Source organism: Lichenostomus cassidix, chromosome 4, assembly GCF_008360975.1.
Source record: "Lichenostomus cassidix isolate B80296 chromosome 4, HeHo_3.0, whole genome shotgun sequence".
NCBI classification, from domain to species: Eukaryota; Metazoa; Chordata; class Aves; order Passeriformes; family Meliphagidae; genus Lichenostomus; species Lichenostomus cassidix.
Window position 1 is genome coordinate 30184809 of NC_139484.1, and position 16918 is coordinate 30201726.

General features: G+C 36.9%; 1 protein-coding gene across 1 annotated transcript in view; it reads right to left on the minus strand.

Annotated features, from left to right (window-relative positions):
- Positions 1-16918, minus strand: part of PDGFC (platelet derived growth factor C) — a 122438-nt gene that overhangs the window by 79855 nt on the left and 25665 nt on the right. The gene's annotated exons all lie outside the window — the stretch shown is intronic.

The following is a 16918-nucleotide window of genomic DNA, read 5'->3' on the forward strand; positions in this document are numbered from 1 at the left end:
TCTGCAGAGCAGGGCCACTCACAGAAACACCCACAGGAACACTATATTGGCAGCTAAGAGGATGGCAACGTTTGTGTCCTTCAAGGATTTCCATTTGTTTCAGATCAGTCTGGCATGGAAAATGGACAGGCATAGCACAGGGTTCACAGAAAAAGATGGGTGTGGGGAGCTCCAGTTGCTGAGGAACTGCAAGTGTAACCAGCAGATAGTAGTATCAAAAATACAAATTCTTAAAAAAAAAATGCATGGCTATCCTGTAAACATCTTTGCAACAGAGTACTGTGGCTGCTGAAAATATACAGAGTGAAGTGAAAGCTGGACATGTTACCAGAATGAAAGTTGACTATGTACAGAAACTGCATCTGATTCATGAGCTAGATGAAAGAATTCATAGATAGTATATGCTTATTCTCTTTCATATTTACCAATCTATTTACATTTGACCTCTTAGACAGGGCATGTACAGGCTTCTAAACATGTTTGCGTTCATGTTTTACAGAAAAGGAAGCTATGCATGTATTTGCAGATTTTTCTTTTAATTTCTTCCAATGTTTCTTATTTCCATCATTCAAAAAAAAACAAACTGTGTGACAGACTAACGTAATGGATAAGAATGGTATTGATTTTTACACTGTTAATTACTTCAGATCTAATTGTATTTAGAGTATCTTGTCCTTATTCAGTAAAATTTGGCACAATAACATGGGATGATTCAGAAAAATAAAAAAAAGTGGGTTAGTAAACAAGGTCTTCTAAACTGCATCACTGTTAGAAAAAGCAAACTGATCATGTTGCAGTTCCTCCAAGGCACACAAATCAATCTGGTCTAGAATTACCAAAACATCTTATCTGCCCAACCTGTGCACTACTTTTTTTCAACAACCTTAAAATCATAGATTAGTTTGAGTTGGAAGGGACTTCCAAAATCATCAACCCTTCTGCCATGGGCAGAGACACTTGCCACTAGACCAGGGGCTCAGAGCCCCATCCCGCCTGGATTTCGACAATTCCACGGATGGGGCAGCCACAACTGCCCTGGACAACCTGTTCCAGTGCCTCACCACTCTTACAGTAAAGAATTTCTTCTTTATATCTAATCTAAACCTACTTTCAGTTTGAAGCCATTCCCCCTCGCCCTATCACTACATGCCCTTGAGAAAAGTCCCTCTCCAGCTTTCTTGTAGGCTCCCTCCAGGCACTGAAAGGCTGCAAAGAGGTCACCCTGGGGCCTTCTCTTCTCCAGGCTGAACAGCCCCTGCTCTCTCAGTCTATCTTCATAGGAGAGGTGCTTCAGTCCTCTGATCATCTCAGTGTCTCTCTGGGCTCACTCCAACAGATCCATGTCCTCCCTGTGCTGAGGGCTCCAGAGCTGGACACACTACTCCAGCTGATAAGTGAACAGTAAATGCAGTGAAGTAATTTAAATATTTAAAACACAACAAAATACTATGTTGCTATCAATAATAAACCAAGAATTTGCATTTTTGTACTCTGACACAGGCTGCAGCTTAGCCTACCCAGCTTGTATTACCAGACACTCTACAACACTCCACAACACTCCAAAAGAGTACTTTGAAAGAAGTATCTTTCAATAGAAACTTTCTAACACAAACATTGGATGTTTTAACAGCTAAGGAGGGCTCATCTCTCGTACTTGGATGAATACTCCTAACAGTAGGCAACCATGGTAAAAAATGAGAGTTTGGACCACAACTTCTTCCAGACTTCTCTCTTTCAGGAAGAACTAAGATACCTTGCATACAAAACTGCCAAAGCAGGCATTCAACCATTGCTATATTTGATAAAGGATACCATTCCTGGAAGGTCAAGGAACCAGATTTTTTTGCCTGGTGAGAAAGGAGATCAACAACACAAAAGAAATAATTATTTGGTCCTATTTTTACCCGGGCAGTCCAGACATTGTGCCTGTTCCTTTTCAGCTTGATGAAGATAACTAACTACATATTTCCTGCTTTCTAGGATGAAGAAAACAAATTAATTAACCACAAAAATACATTCGGTGTTGACAAGAAATTGAGATACAATTTACAAATAAAATGCAATACACATGACTGGCTTTCTTCACTGACATTTAGCTGCCATATATGAAAAGGGCCTAAAAACCAACTAGAGAAACTATAGGCTAAGAAACATCTGTTTAAAGAACCACTTTATTTATAGACTATTAATTTTAGGCAAATGTCCTTCGATCAATATTTATAGTATTTTTAACCAAGAGTTGTTTAAAATAAATTATTTTATCCAAAATCTATTAAAAAAAAATCCCACAGGCTTGCAATCTCAGCAGTTTTATTACTGCAGCACCGAGCATTGATAGCAGTGTGAGGAATGCAGGTGTTGAAGAAGAGTGCAGATGAAAATACAGCCCTCCAGAGAGTTTGCCTCAAATCCGTTTCAAGCTTTGAAGATAAGAGTATTTCAGTTCTCCCCGAAATGGGGGAAGGGGGACAACAAACAATCTGAACTCTTCTTTTTCAACAAGTGTTTGACTAGAAGGGGTAGTGGTCTCCTGTGCAAACAATATTTGGGCCTGGGTTCAAAGTATTCTCAGGAATACACGACCTCCTTTTATAAAGGACAGACTAGGTCTGCTCTGCAGTTGAGCATACAGAGCCCTGTATTCACTTCTCAGAAGGGCAAACCAGCCCATGCAGAGAAATCCTGGTGTAGAGATTCCTGGAGAACACTGCACAGGGTGCAAATAAAGCCCTTGTAACCCTACTGAAGTGCACCATAGATTCACATCACCTTAAAACAAAACAAACACCCCCCAAAACTTTTCTGCCATCCAACTACACTTAACTCTGCCAGCATGCATGGGGAGTAGTGCTTTCTCAGTTTTAATTTTCTCCTTAAAAGGAGATTTTGTCTCAAAGAACATTATCTCCATGTCCCCAAGAAGTCACAGAAACCAGACCAAACTGTTATTTTGGATGTTAATCTATTATTTTGCTTTCTAATTTAAACGGTTCTAAGAAGCACCAAGTTCAGATTTAGTTTACACACATTGAATGCCATTTGACATAAACATCTTCCTTATGTCCAGTAAAGATTGCCATGTCATTTTCAAGTGTATCAGGCCTGTACACACTGACCACAAACAGCCATTCTTAGCCTAAACTACTGAAGTCCTCCTTTCCAACGTAGCAATGACTACCTTACCACACTCTCTTCGAACAGTTACTTGCCCATCTCAGATATTTTTAATTAGAGGACACAACTAAGCTGCTGTCTAAATTTAACAGGGAAGGCCAGAGTTGGGGATCATAATTCTGGTCTCAAGGGCATTCCTGTCATGTCCACTGCCTCTAGCCAGAGCCCACAACTCTCACATCCTCCAGCTAAGTCAGTAACACAGTTTTAGAAAGCTGTGTCTCTTCTGTCTGCCAGGCACCATTCTGCACAAAAACTGTTCTCATTAGCTCTAAGACAAGCAACAGAAAGCCAAGTCACTTATCTGCAATTTTACTCATTATCCCCAATAATCTGTAAATTCCTGAGAGAATCCCTGCAGAAGGAATTCTCAAGAAGTGTGATTTGTTCTACCCAACACATACATGTGTAATTCAGAAAACATTGAATGTCAAGTATTCTGTTCCCATCCCCACCCCTTTATCCTCAGCTACAGCAAAACATGGGTGGAACTTAAAAAAAAATAGTAACCAAAATAAAAGCAATTCATGGCAATTTCTGCATCCTATTTTAGATGATTTTCTACCTACTTGAAAGGCAGTTTTCAAATTTCTCAGAAACATTTGTTAGTGGGTATATGTTAAAATAATACACTTATACCCCATCAGCATGATTTGTAATACACAACTCTTAAGAACACTGGCCAAACTGCCACTGCATCACTCACCACATATCAGACGAGGTATTATGTAAAAAAAAAATAGAATTTCTATCACAGAACTTTCCAAAATAAGAAATAAAAAGCAAATCTGCAAAACATTTAGTTCTGAACAAAACCAATATATGGTTGGGAAACACTGCTTGAGTCTGGCAGGGTACTTGAAACATGGCTGTTACAGACAAATCAAAGAACAGAAACACAGTCTCACCAGAAGATTTAGAGTTTGATTATCCATGTTGAACTATACAGCATCACAAAGTCCTCAATTCGCTGCCTTTTAAACTTGTTTCCACACTGAGTTCTTGATCTGCCTATAGCCCAGACTCATTTTGTCATCAGTCACATGGTTTATTAATATTATTTCATCTACATTTGAAGAAGTGCTCATCAAAATATGCAATTTTGCAAGGGAAAGGTGTTCCCTACACCCTCAACCTGGCAATGCACCTCAAGTTCCCCAAGGCCACCAATCTTCTGGTCTTACTGTTCAAACTGGTGTCACTCCCAATATTACCCAAAGCACAGGATCTTAAGCGCTATCTGAAGTCTGATACCTCCTGTGCTTAGCACATCTATAAATATATCCAGGAAGTAGCTGTAAAACCCACATGAAAATCATGAACCCCAAAAATTTATAGGAAGTACTTTCTAAAACCAAACAGGCTTTTGGGAAACTGAAAACACTAATCACTCCCTCTCCCCCAAATAACTTGAGGCACAGTTTAAAAATGAGTGCCAGTTTCAAGAACAAAAAGAAAAAAGCAATTCTTCTGCAGAACTATCAATGAGGAGCATTACCAGGAGAATTCATTGTCAAGAAGACAGTGTTTCTGTTTTCACTTAAAAGTATCAGCTCAACCCCCTAATAATTTGTATTAAAAGCAAAAATCAGCAAGAGTACAAAATTCTTCCTTAGATTCACAAATATGTTGAGAGCAAAAATTCTGGGGGGTTTTTGTGTTCAAAAGTACTACCCTTATTTTTCAAATTTCTTTTTTAAATTCTACATATTCTAAAATAGATGGAGCCATTCACAATAACCCAGGTTTTGCCAAAACTGCACCTAACCGTAACACATTTCTAAATGGAAAAGGTAAGAAGGTAAATTTCTTAAACTGAGCTGCATTGTAATTAAACATGGTAAGCAGTTGTGAGAAAAGTATTGGAAAGACAGATTGATTTATAGTTATGAAAGCTTGAGAGGAGGACAAAGGTTGTTCTTTGAAGTTTTAGGAAGGCAGATATCATTTCAACGTTGACTTCAATAACTCCTGCTTTGCAATTAGAAGTCATATTTCTTACAAGTCAGTCTTAGCGTATCCAAGCATTTTACTGATAAAAGGTAGGACAACCTGAAATCGTTCAAATTAAATTTGAATGGTCCACTGAACCCTTAATGACGTCTAATCCCTTCCTTTTTGAGATTGTGGATGTAATTCCAAAAGGCTGTTGAAAAGACTATCTTCAAATAAGCCTGAGAAGCTTCTTAAGTCTCAAAGAGATTCAGAACAAGAGAGTGAGCATATCCAATGTGAAACCAGGAAAAACTGGAGTGAATAAACCTGCTTAAAGCTGGTATAAAACACAATAAATTATGTAATGAAAATTAAACAGTATGGTTTACATACATGATTTAAATAACTATTTCACAAAAATTTCCCCTGCAACAACATCTTCATAATTATTAATTAGTATTACCAGCATCTGGTTTAAGTATTAAAAATGTTTTTGGATTGAAAACCTTTGGAATACTTTTGCTGATTTTGCTGACTGCTATTTCAAATAGGCACCAAACCCTCGTAGTTCTAGTCACAAACTATCTTGTCAGTAATTATTAACCAGCTTGTCTAGAAATTTTCACACTTCAAAAATAGAAAACCATTAATTTATAGATAGATTTCAATCCACATATGTGCTTGTATATGTAGCAAAACCAATAAGCTAAACACAGCTTTAAAGGCAAAAAATAAATGCCTTTTCTCCACCAGCTAACAGCTCATGAGACCGAAAAGCATACAGCTAAACTAATCCAACATATGTGTTTTACTACTTAAATATTACATGATAGCATCCAAGAAACTCTTGTTTTAATGTGCTTGGAGAGGCAACTAAAGGCTTCTAAAATAAAAGCATTGCTCAAAAGAGGAAAATACAATTATTCCCTGTGCATATTTGGGTGCTGAAACAATAAGCACATCAGAATATATTCTAAAGGACCAGAAATTTAACTATTCTTGAAAAGAAAAAAGAGAAAAGAAGAAAAAAAAAAATAAGACAATCTAAATATTGATGATTTTTATTATAGGCATTGGCCTTGCAATGAAGTTTCCTACACAGGGAGTCTTCACTAGGATTATGACAAAAATCCCTTTACTGAAAGCTTTAGCTTACTTAGCAGACACTATCATCTTATACTTCAGATAACGCACTCTAAATTCTAATGCATACCTACCTACATTAGCTTTTTATGCTAACTCTATTACTTAATTCACTCTTTTTTAAAGGATTATGGTTTTAATAGATGTATATAATGTTCTACAGGCAATAAGTTATATATTCATAATTTTAAAATAATTTTGCTGTAGGAAAAATGGCTAAGCCCTTTTTAATAGGACTTTAAATGTGCAGTAATTTATCCTATGACTTTTGAAAGTGTGTTTGTGCAAATCAGCTAAGTTACTGCTAAACTTTCACAAGATAAACATATATTGAGATTTCAAACATTACTGAAATAATCTTACAGGTTAGATAATGGGATTGTCAGTAGTCACTTTCTCTAGGGGAAGGCTCCTCATGATGCGAATTTTAGCATTATTACATACAGTAAGCAGTTTAAAGGCACCTCACATTTGGATCAGTGCACATGGAGAAAGGCTGGATGTACATCAATACATTCTCCTTGCTGCCAAGAAAAGACAATGTCCTGCTTGCTCAGATCATATCTAGTCCCAGCACTATCAGCTGATGACTTCTGAAATTGCAGCAACCACTGCAATAGGTAAGTCTGACTGACCTTTAGTGAAAATTTGATGACTTACCATAAAAAAAGGATGAATACCAAAAGCTGCAGAACCATCTTAAGCATTTTCTAAGTGTGTTTTAAGAGTGACATAAGCTTAAAGCAAAAAAAAAAAAACCAACTTGTAATTCTTTCATAGTGCCCTAGGGAGCAAGGCCTCAATAGGCATGATTTTTACTACTAGGAAAGCTGTTGGTTCATCATATATTATGCTTGTTGCTGCTGACTTTCTTCTGTTTTTTAAATATTTGGCCATCTTACAGTCTGGCATCTTCTACTAGACTCTAAAAGGGATGCTTAAATAGATGCTCAGTTTCCAGTACTGCCTACAGTGTACATGCAAAGACCATTCTGAACTGTGTTTAATAAACGTAATATATTTCAGATTTTCCTCACTCTAGGAAGGTAATGTTTAAAACATCCATCTCAGAACAGATTCTGCAATATTTCTGTTCAGAGGACTCAGTGATTCTGTATAGGTTTGCTTTCATGAAGACCATCTCACACTCTGCATTTTAAAAATTTAAACCAATGTAGAAAGCTAGGTAATTTCAACTGCTGATGGGAATCTCAAGGGAATCACATAAACCAGTAATATTTCAGATGACATGTCCCCATCCTACTATGGGATACTCAAATAATTATCAGCAGCTTCACTGAAAGCAACAGTTGATAAAAAGGGAAGGCTGATGTAAAGTCTTGGTATTTATAAGGGGAATAAATACTCTCTTTTAAGTCACATTACAATCTTCATTTTAAACCACTCTTGAAAAGAATGGCATTCACGACTTTCATCATCAGCTTAATATTCTTTAAAATTATTTTTAAAGGATTTTTAATAATGGAGGGATTCCTAAACTTCCAAAGAGTAATAGGCAATCTTGAGAAACTGGATAATTTTCCCTTTTTAAATATGCATTTGTGTAAGTTTTCTTGTTGTTTGCAACTCCCTTAATTGTCTTTCTCCTTCTACTACAACCCTCCAGGAACTTTTCAGCAGTCAAACCTTGCAACACTAATCAAAGGGGTTAAACCAAAGCCACATTGGAAAACTGAACTAAGAATTGTCTGTTAGACCTCTAGCTGCCTCAGGACCAATTCTGAACAGTACCCATGGGAGGAGAAAACAGCATTATGGAAACAAACATGGAAGCAGGGATGCTTAAAGCTTTCACATAGCTACTGCTCTGCAATTTGAAAAAATACATGAAATTCTGTGGCAGTTTTCTGAGTGAAGTGGATCATGCATCTTCAACCTATCACTCGACACCCTCAGCTCTTCCCAGGTGCACTCAGCAAACTAGCAGGACAATTTGTCACTTTTCAAGCTGCTGTACACTGACAGCATGAGCTGCATTTATTTTAGAACCCTCAAGTTTTCTAGGCTTTTTTAGGCTGAGGGTTATTCTGCAAACTTAGAAGGTGAAGTGCCAAGCATTAATACATCATTACATTTTGAGATAAAGACAACTGAACTTGTCCCTCTGCAAGCTCAGAGGACAGAGCAGCAGTTGCCCTCGCATTTCTTTTCAGGGAAAATGGAAACATGGAGAAAAAGAAGGAGATGAAAAACATGTGCGTTTGCAAATTTCTCCAGTAAACAGATTTTCCACTTCACTCAGAAAAGTACTACATAATTTCATGTATTTTTTCAAACTGCAATTTATTCCACATAATAATGTCTCTTTTTTTCTTTATTCCTGTCTGTCTAGCTATCATTTCTTCTCACACCCACCTAAATAAATTTCCTTTTTCCCTAGAACTGAGGCAGCTTCAATTGTTTTCAAGTTTATTACATTTGCCTTAGGTATTGCTTAGCTAAAATACACATATTCAGCTCATAATTCGCTATAAATAACTCTGCAACTTTTCTTTGAGCTTTATCCAAGTCATAACAGTGTCTAGCTCCAAAACAAGCTCACTGGAGTCCCATACTTTCGATGAGGGAAGTTACAGCTGTCCAGCATCCCTGGAAGTTGAAAAAGTCTTTTTTTGCTACCATATGGCGTCACAGTCTTCTCTGACACCACTATTTTCACTGGTTCTTCCTTGGATTGAATTTCCATGTTCCAGTGCTATCAAAGTGATGTTTTCATCTTCTATCTTTATTTCTTGGTTCTTGGCTTTCAGGTACCCATTTTTCTTTATCTGTCTATGAATATATATTCTGAGAAATTCTTCACTTTTGGTTCTACTGTACATATTGTTTTTGTGGTCTTCATAGTCTAAAGCACACATTTTCCACCTCTTTTTCTGATAACAATACCAGGAAACCATAAAACGACCTCACCACTGTGCTTCAGCCTTACCCTTCTCAGATCTAAGTGAACTGAAGTCAGCACTGCTGAACTGGAATTGCCTCCTAATTCAATAATGCAGAAAGTGAAGTCAGCTCAGCAGCAAACTTCTATGTTATTCATTATGTGCCTACTCACCTCCTCTATACTTTTTATATCTCTCTGGTCTTCTAAAGGAATTTCAGAGACCAAAAAAAAAGCCCCAAAATAAACAAAAAAATTCTACTGCCTTTAAAGATAAGAGGCAGTACTGCCTACTGCCTTTGATTGAGTTATCAAAAAGATTGTGTCACATAAAAAGAACAATCTGAGGCATCAAATTCCTTACCTCTGTAAAAATAGGCTACGTTTTAACCACTAAAACTTACAACGGTAGAAGATTCAACATTGAGACACAGAACACCCAGCCACAGAGACAGCGAGGGGCTGTCTGACTAAAAGTATTTTTCCTACTGCTCTATACTACAGTGAGAGTTAAGGATCCATCCCAAAAGTCATCAGGGATAATCCCTGCCTCAAATAAGCTTTAATTTAAGGCAGAGACTCTGAGAATTGATGTGGACACTGCACATTTAACACTCAAGAATGCACAGCACACACAAATACCCAACATATTTTCCCCCTTTACCCTAATTGTAGTCTCTCTTCTAGTCCACTATCTAAAATTAATTGAAACTTTTAAGGAATACAGATTTGCGGGGCTGTTTGACTTGTTCTCCCATTAGAGACCCACTGCAAAATAAAGTGAACATGCACACAGCATGGCATTAGCACTGAGCAACACTTCAGTGCTCACAGTTTGAAAGCTGCATTTAAAACAACTGGATGTGGCACTTAGTGCTACGGTCTAGTTGACAAGGTGGTGATCAGTCAGAGGTGGGACTTGATCTTAGAGGCTTTTCCCAACCTATATGATTCTGTGACTCTGCAATTGCTTCTTACACATGAGAAGCATATACAGAATTTCTTGTTATACATATTGTGTGAACATATTACAAGAACATGACACCCTTAACAGAAATTACTGATTTGAAAGAGAAGTCACCCTACAGAAGAATAATTTATTTAAGGCACACTTTAGATATAAATATATATCTAATAATGATACAAATCCTTCTTTTCTATTTAATGCTTCAGAAAAAAGTTTTGCCCTAGTACAGATGACTGGTTTACATTAGATTAACTTTGGAGCCTTTCAAGAGTAAAAACACCCACGAAGGTAAATCTGAGGTAACATTTGCCATAACCCAAGACTGGGACTTGGAAGATACAATCTTTAATATCTCAGAAATTTGTTCAAGTCTCCACATTCCTACTTTAATGCAGCCTTCATTATCAACTGTCCTACAGTTACTTTTGTGATCTCTAAACTATGGACCTAACCCACAGAAAGAAAAATAATTATCAACATAGTAGAGAAAAGCTAAATCATACAAACCGCTCACAGTGTAGTCATAATAATTGGGTTCCCAAATGAAAAAAATAATTGTTTCTAAAATAATGCAAGCACTGGACAAGAACAGCTAACCCCACAAGAAATATCGCTGCTACTTCAGGTGTGTTTCCCAGCATCTCATGTTCCAGATGATACAAAAAAAGAAAATGCAGGCTAATTCAAATATTGTCAAAAACTGTGCCTCAAACAGCAGCTATGAAAGAAAGGAAGATCAAGTTTGCAATGTCACACAATGCTACACAAGCTCATTTCCCCCACACACCTGGTGTATCTAGCAAAAATAGAGACACATCAGAATAGCAGGTAGTCTGAATTCAGGAAACTAAGACATGCTTCAGTGCCAAAAAGCCACATGTTCTTACTGCTGAGAATAACTGATTTGTATTTGACATTCTGAGGGAACTATAAACTGTATTCCATTTTAAAAATCTGTGTTATACAGAAAATTTCTGTGTATGTACCACAACACAGAGTAAATAACATAATTTAAAAGTCGTGAATAACAATAATAATAATAGTATAGTAACTGAAGTACTTGTCAAATTAGTCATGGTTTTTGGTAGGTATTTCATTTCTGAATAAAAGGGTCTAAACAAAAAAAAAAGGCTTAATTGTATTTGTAAATATGAAGACACTGAAGGGCTAAACAATGTGTAAAATGTCTTTTTAGCACAGCAGTCTATTTCATCTTCTCAAAATGAGCCATGAAAATGGGCTGCTTCACAGTGCAGCAGCATATCTGCTTTTTCCAGATTACATGTTTTGACTCAGAGTAACCACAGGTTAAGTTGAATGACACCAAATTATTTCAATCAATTGCACTTTTATCCTAGTTATCCCAGTTTATCCAGTATTTTCCTTTCCCAGGAAGATGTATTTATCATCTGCTGCATCTGCGCTTCTTTATCTCTCATTTCTTTCATTTTGCCATTCCTCCACAGAAAGGGAACGGAAATCTTCCCTTTTCTCATGCTCTCTGATTAGTTCTTACATTCCTTTCCATCTCAGTTTCTCACACATCCCCTATCTGTCTATATCCTTCCATACACGAAGGCACAGGGACAGCACTCAACCACCACTGTACCACTTGCTACACACTTTTATCTAGGAACTTTTCCGGCTGTGAGTTCTGCCTAGTTCATTTCAAGCACTATGGGATTTGGAACCAAATACCTAGTAATCAACCTCATAAAATTCTTCAAGTGACTATGCTACTGTACAACAAAACTTCCCAGTATATTATCAGAGAGAAGTAATTTTTGGGGTGAATATTTTTTGGTTTGTTTTTTTGGGTTTTTTTTGGTTTTTTGTTTTTTAAACTTTCATCTAGCAGAGCAAAGAGACAAAGCTATCCTTCAAATCCTGGAAAAGAGTAATGAGCAGCTGGAACAAGGATGGATGAAAATGCAGGGTTATGAAGAAACAGAACGCATTATTTTGCAGCTTAACACAGGACTTGTGACCAGGCTAATGAGGCACAGCACAGACACACCTCACTGAAGCAGAGTAAGGGAATCCTCTGTTTGCAGGAGGAGAGCACAGAGCTGGAGCTTAGCACACTCTTTAGCTGAAATGTTTATCTACAGAACTTCAGATTTATGCAGAGATTAAATCCATTACTTCAGAGCACTCAAGCACTGCTTCTCCATGGGAGGCTGTTATTCAGATGTAGGTGGTGGGTCTCTGCTGTGGAAACAGCTGATTGCAATGCTCAGGTCAAAGAAGTCACCTCCAACACACTAAACAAGGGAGCTGAGCACCACTACCTACCTCAGGCTACTCAATAAATGTAGAGATTAAATGCCAACTTTATCCTTCCAGTTTTGTTCAATAAAAAAGACCCCTCAGGATTTTTAAGGGAAAAATGTTTTCAAGAAACTTATTCTTTGTCTCTGTTTCCTGAGGTGTACACAAGCAGGGACTCCTCGGTCAGAGCCATGTTCTGAGGTCCAAAGAAGTATAATGAGGATCACTGGTTCACTGGAGTCAAGGAGAAAATTCCCAGTGGCTTCAGCAGGCACCAAGGTGTATTGTCTATGTCCACAACCATTGTAAAAAGCTGACAGCTTTTCTTTTTTTCTTTAATTTGGTTTTTAAACTACTTGTCTGAGGTTATTCATATCTTAAAAAAATCCCAAACAAACAAAAAAAATCACAACTAATCAAAAACCATGGTCTTCCATAGGTGTAAGGTAGGAAAGAAAAGACACATGACCCAGTGAAGCAAAATGTAGTTTTTAGGCTAACACATTCATGAGTTACCACATTTTCTACTAAGAGAACTAACTCCAATCTCACATGAACTCCAATCTCACATGAACAAGTGAACTAATATGTGAAATGCAGGCTAAAATCAAGAGAGGTATGTTTCAGTAGTCAAAAGTTTGTCATTCATACAATAGTCAAGCACACACAATTTGAAGCATTAGCAGGAGTTATAGCACAGGCAGTGTTACAGGGAGTGGGACTGAAATTATCATATTTGTTACTTTCAGGGGAAAGCAAAATCATTAAAAAAAAAACCAAAGTACTGCAACTATGTCCTTGCAACAAATCTGAATCTATGTCACCAGGTTTAACTCTAATATGACAAAAATAAAATAAAAAATTTAAAGCAGGGCACTCATGCCATATTTTATTTTGCAAAGGTGAAAAGGATGCTGTGTGTTCACTGAAGTTACTAGGAGTGCAAGGATAAACCACGTGTCCTAGACACTGCTGCTGGCCTTTGTCATGGAAAGCCTTAGGAAAGGGCTGCTGAGGAGCTAGAGCAGGCTACAAAAGTATAAGATAAATACTTATTATTATACCTGTAGTCCTTTGCAGATGTTATGTCACAGACACTAACTGGGAGACCAATACTTTTCAGGGCATCTCATTAAGCCTGAAAATTAACAAGTCCATTATGCTGATTATCCGACAATGAAGCAGGTATTCTGAAGTTATTAGGATGATTTTCATGCAATTAAGGGATCCTCAAAGAACCCACATGTAATGCAACCACAGCCACTACACAGAGTGGAAGAACTGATCATTGCAGCCATTGGAAAGAAAATTAGCTTTATATTTAATACCTGGCACAGACCTCTAAGTCTTTTTGGCTTGCCATGGCTCATGAGACGTCTTATTTCAGGTCAGAGACAGCCACAGAGCTACAGGATTCATCTAGTTAAATGCTGAAAATGCTGCTTTGTGACTTCAGCAATCTTACACAAGCATAGTAGAGGACAATGAAAAAACCCTACCCTTTTATTTCCTGGGAAAAAGTCCTCTCTGTGTTTTCCACATCAAATCAGTATGGGATGTAAATCCAAAGTAATGGAGTACATAATGCGACAACAGCACTTTAGTGAAAGCTGAGATTAATACAGACATAAAAATTTAAAACCAGTTCAAAATATTCTTAACAAACCTTTCACTATTCTGCTGGATTTTGTGGGTTTTGTTTCCTTTTTTCCTTTAAAAAAAAAAAAAAAGCAGCAGTAAGCCTTGTCATATATTAAATTTTGGGAAAAAATGTTTATGGGATTCAATGTTTGCTGTCCAGTGTGAAGTTTTGAATAGCACAACGTTAAGCTGATAAATGTGTGACTAATTCATGGATTATTTAAATAGCATGCACAATATTACACGGACACTTCTCAGATTTCTAGTGCTAAAGATTTGCCCATGTTCCTTCAGTAAATTCCTGCTTTTATAGGGATAGAGATTAGAATTTTGTAACCAATCTGGAATGGAATGGTTTATGACATTTAATTTCAAAAGCATTGCTAACTTTGTGTGTTTACATACTTATAGGACCAGAGATTCATCCATATGCATAAATTTATATATCCTAAAATTTGTAGCACATTGTATGTAACCTGTAACTTCACCACGTTTGTTATTTCTAAAAACCTTGCCTGATCTAGACAAATTCAAAGGTTTTCCTTCAAAACCATCATCTAAACCCCAAGTTTTGCTGTTACAGCATTTCACCTTAAAATATTTTATACACATACAAATATATATGCTTTTTAAATATATACATATATATATAAACACATACGTATATACACACATACCCGACTCTCAAGGAAAAAAATCCAGGCCTTGTGTTATTACTTTTTAGCCCAAAACCCAAGTCTTATTCATAGTAACAAACTACAAGTGGATTTTTTTTTTTTTAGAACAGTTATACTTCAGAATGTTTGACTTTATTTTGTGTTGGATGTCAGTTTCAAAACTAATCTATACTTCTCAAGGCCTGCCAGAGTCAGGCAACTGCCACGGTGCTTCTTGATGGACCCACAACCAAAATAAGACATGGTGCACAAAACAAAGTAACAAGGTCTGCTACTGTTGCCAGCTTCATGGCCTTTCAGTGTCTGGAGACTATTTCTGATTTTTCGTTCATCCAACCTATTCTACGTGGCAAGACTGCTCCATCAGCACAGTTTCTTAATCTCCCATTATTTTCAGCACTCACGTAGAAGAGTTTACGGAACTTGTCCATTTTAAAAAAATAAAAATTTCAATTACACTAAGAAGTAGAAACAAAGGAAAATATCTGTTTTTAACACAAGCTTATAGGCAATAGAATTTACATGCTTAACATATCTCCACAAGTTTGCTTTTTTTTTTTTTTTTTTCGTCTTTTAAGCCAGAAAAGCTATGGGCTGGAAACAGAACTCCATCAGCTAGTGCAGCCACTGGTTACATGATCCTGAGGACTGTTCAACAAACCTTAACCCAAAAAATAATATGTAAAGTAAACTATCACCGTTATTAAAGGGTAAACAGGAAAGATTGATGAACCAATTTGCCAGACACCTTAGAAACATAGCACTCATGGGAAAATTTTTGCTGCTGACTGATCTTGTATCCCATGTGTATCCCAGAATGTTTTACAAGTTACATATAATTTATTGCTCTCTTGCATAAATCCTATGTAAAGGTTTCTAAGCAAGATCAATCCTAAATGTAAAAACCAGCATTATCCAGGCAGACTCTTTATATTGGTCAAGCAACTAGTTTTACAGCCTGACAGGACCACCTGTGTGAGCTTAAATTTAAGTAATAAAAATAGCATTAAAAAAGAGAGAAAGAAAAATAGGAAATATGAAGAGGTGACAGGACAGACACTGGAGAGAAGATGACAGTCGCAAGATTCATTTTGTAGGTGCAAAAACATTGTGCAATTTGTAATCAGCTCTACTTATTCAATGGTTTCTCACCAAAGCAAGGGATAGTTTCAGGACTTCAGTCACATTGCAAAGCTGATCAACTTAGAGAAAGTAATAATCATGTCAACAAGAGGTACCAAATATAACAGTTCAGCTGTATTCACCTTCCTGCAGAGACAAAGAAACTCATCTCATACATAACATCTCAGCTTATAAGATATGTGGGTTTTCTGAACTATTTCTTCACTTACCACCTAACCTTGTAGGGTACGTGTGACCTTACAGAGCAAGCAGGTGAGGTATCTTCTAGATTCACAGATCTAGAACATGATCACAATGTCATGTGATGCTTGGCAATTACATGTGAAAACTGATCCTATAAGCTCTTAGCCAGACATTTCATTGGGATTGACTCCACAGGCTTTGAATGATCCCACTACTTGTGTAAAGCTGTCTTCAAAAGATCAGAGGCTAGTTCTGCCAAAATATGCATGCCCAACAGGGTCTTATTCCCCTTTTATTATAGAGGAGAACAAAGGCTGAATGGAACAGTGCTCCACTGCTTCACATGCAGGGGACAACATCCACCTTTCTCTCACGTCAATGCAATATTTTAATGCTGACAGCATGTCTTTGATGATAAATTAAAAGGCTTTCCAATTTTACACTTCTTTATCTCTCAATTTACAGCAAAAGAACTCTCCTTTTATGGTAGGATACAATTGGTTTCTCTAATAGATGGCTTCCATGAGAATTCAGATATAATGGCCTTCATCAAGTTGATTACATAAGAATCTAACTTTTTCATATACTTGGTCAAGCAATTGGAATTTTGTGGGCACTGAAAATCTACATACTTATCCATGCTCCAGTTCTTAATAGGACCACCATAGTAACAGTCCACTTTTCTATTTACAAAGCAGACCAAACAAGACAAGAAAAAAAGGAGAAGAAAAAGGCCCATGTAAAATATCTCAGAAGTCAGTGAAATTTACATCAAAGGAAACTCAACAACATGAAAGCAACAACTGGAAATTAGAGCTACCCATCACCTTCATGAGAAGTTGCAACTCTCTTTTCTGTATGTGCACTGAGCTTTCAAAATTT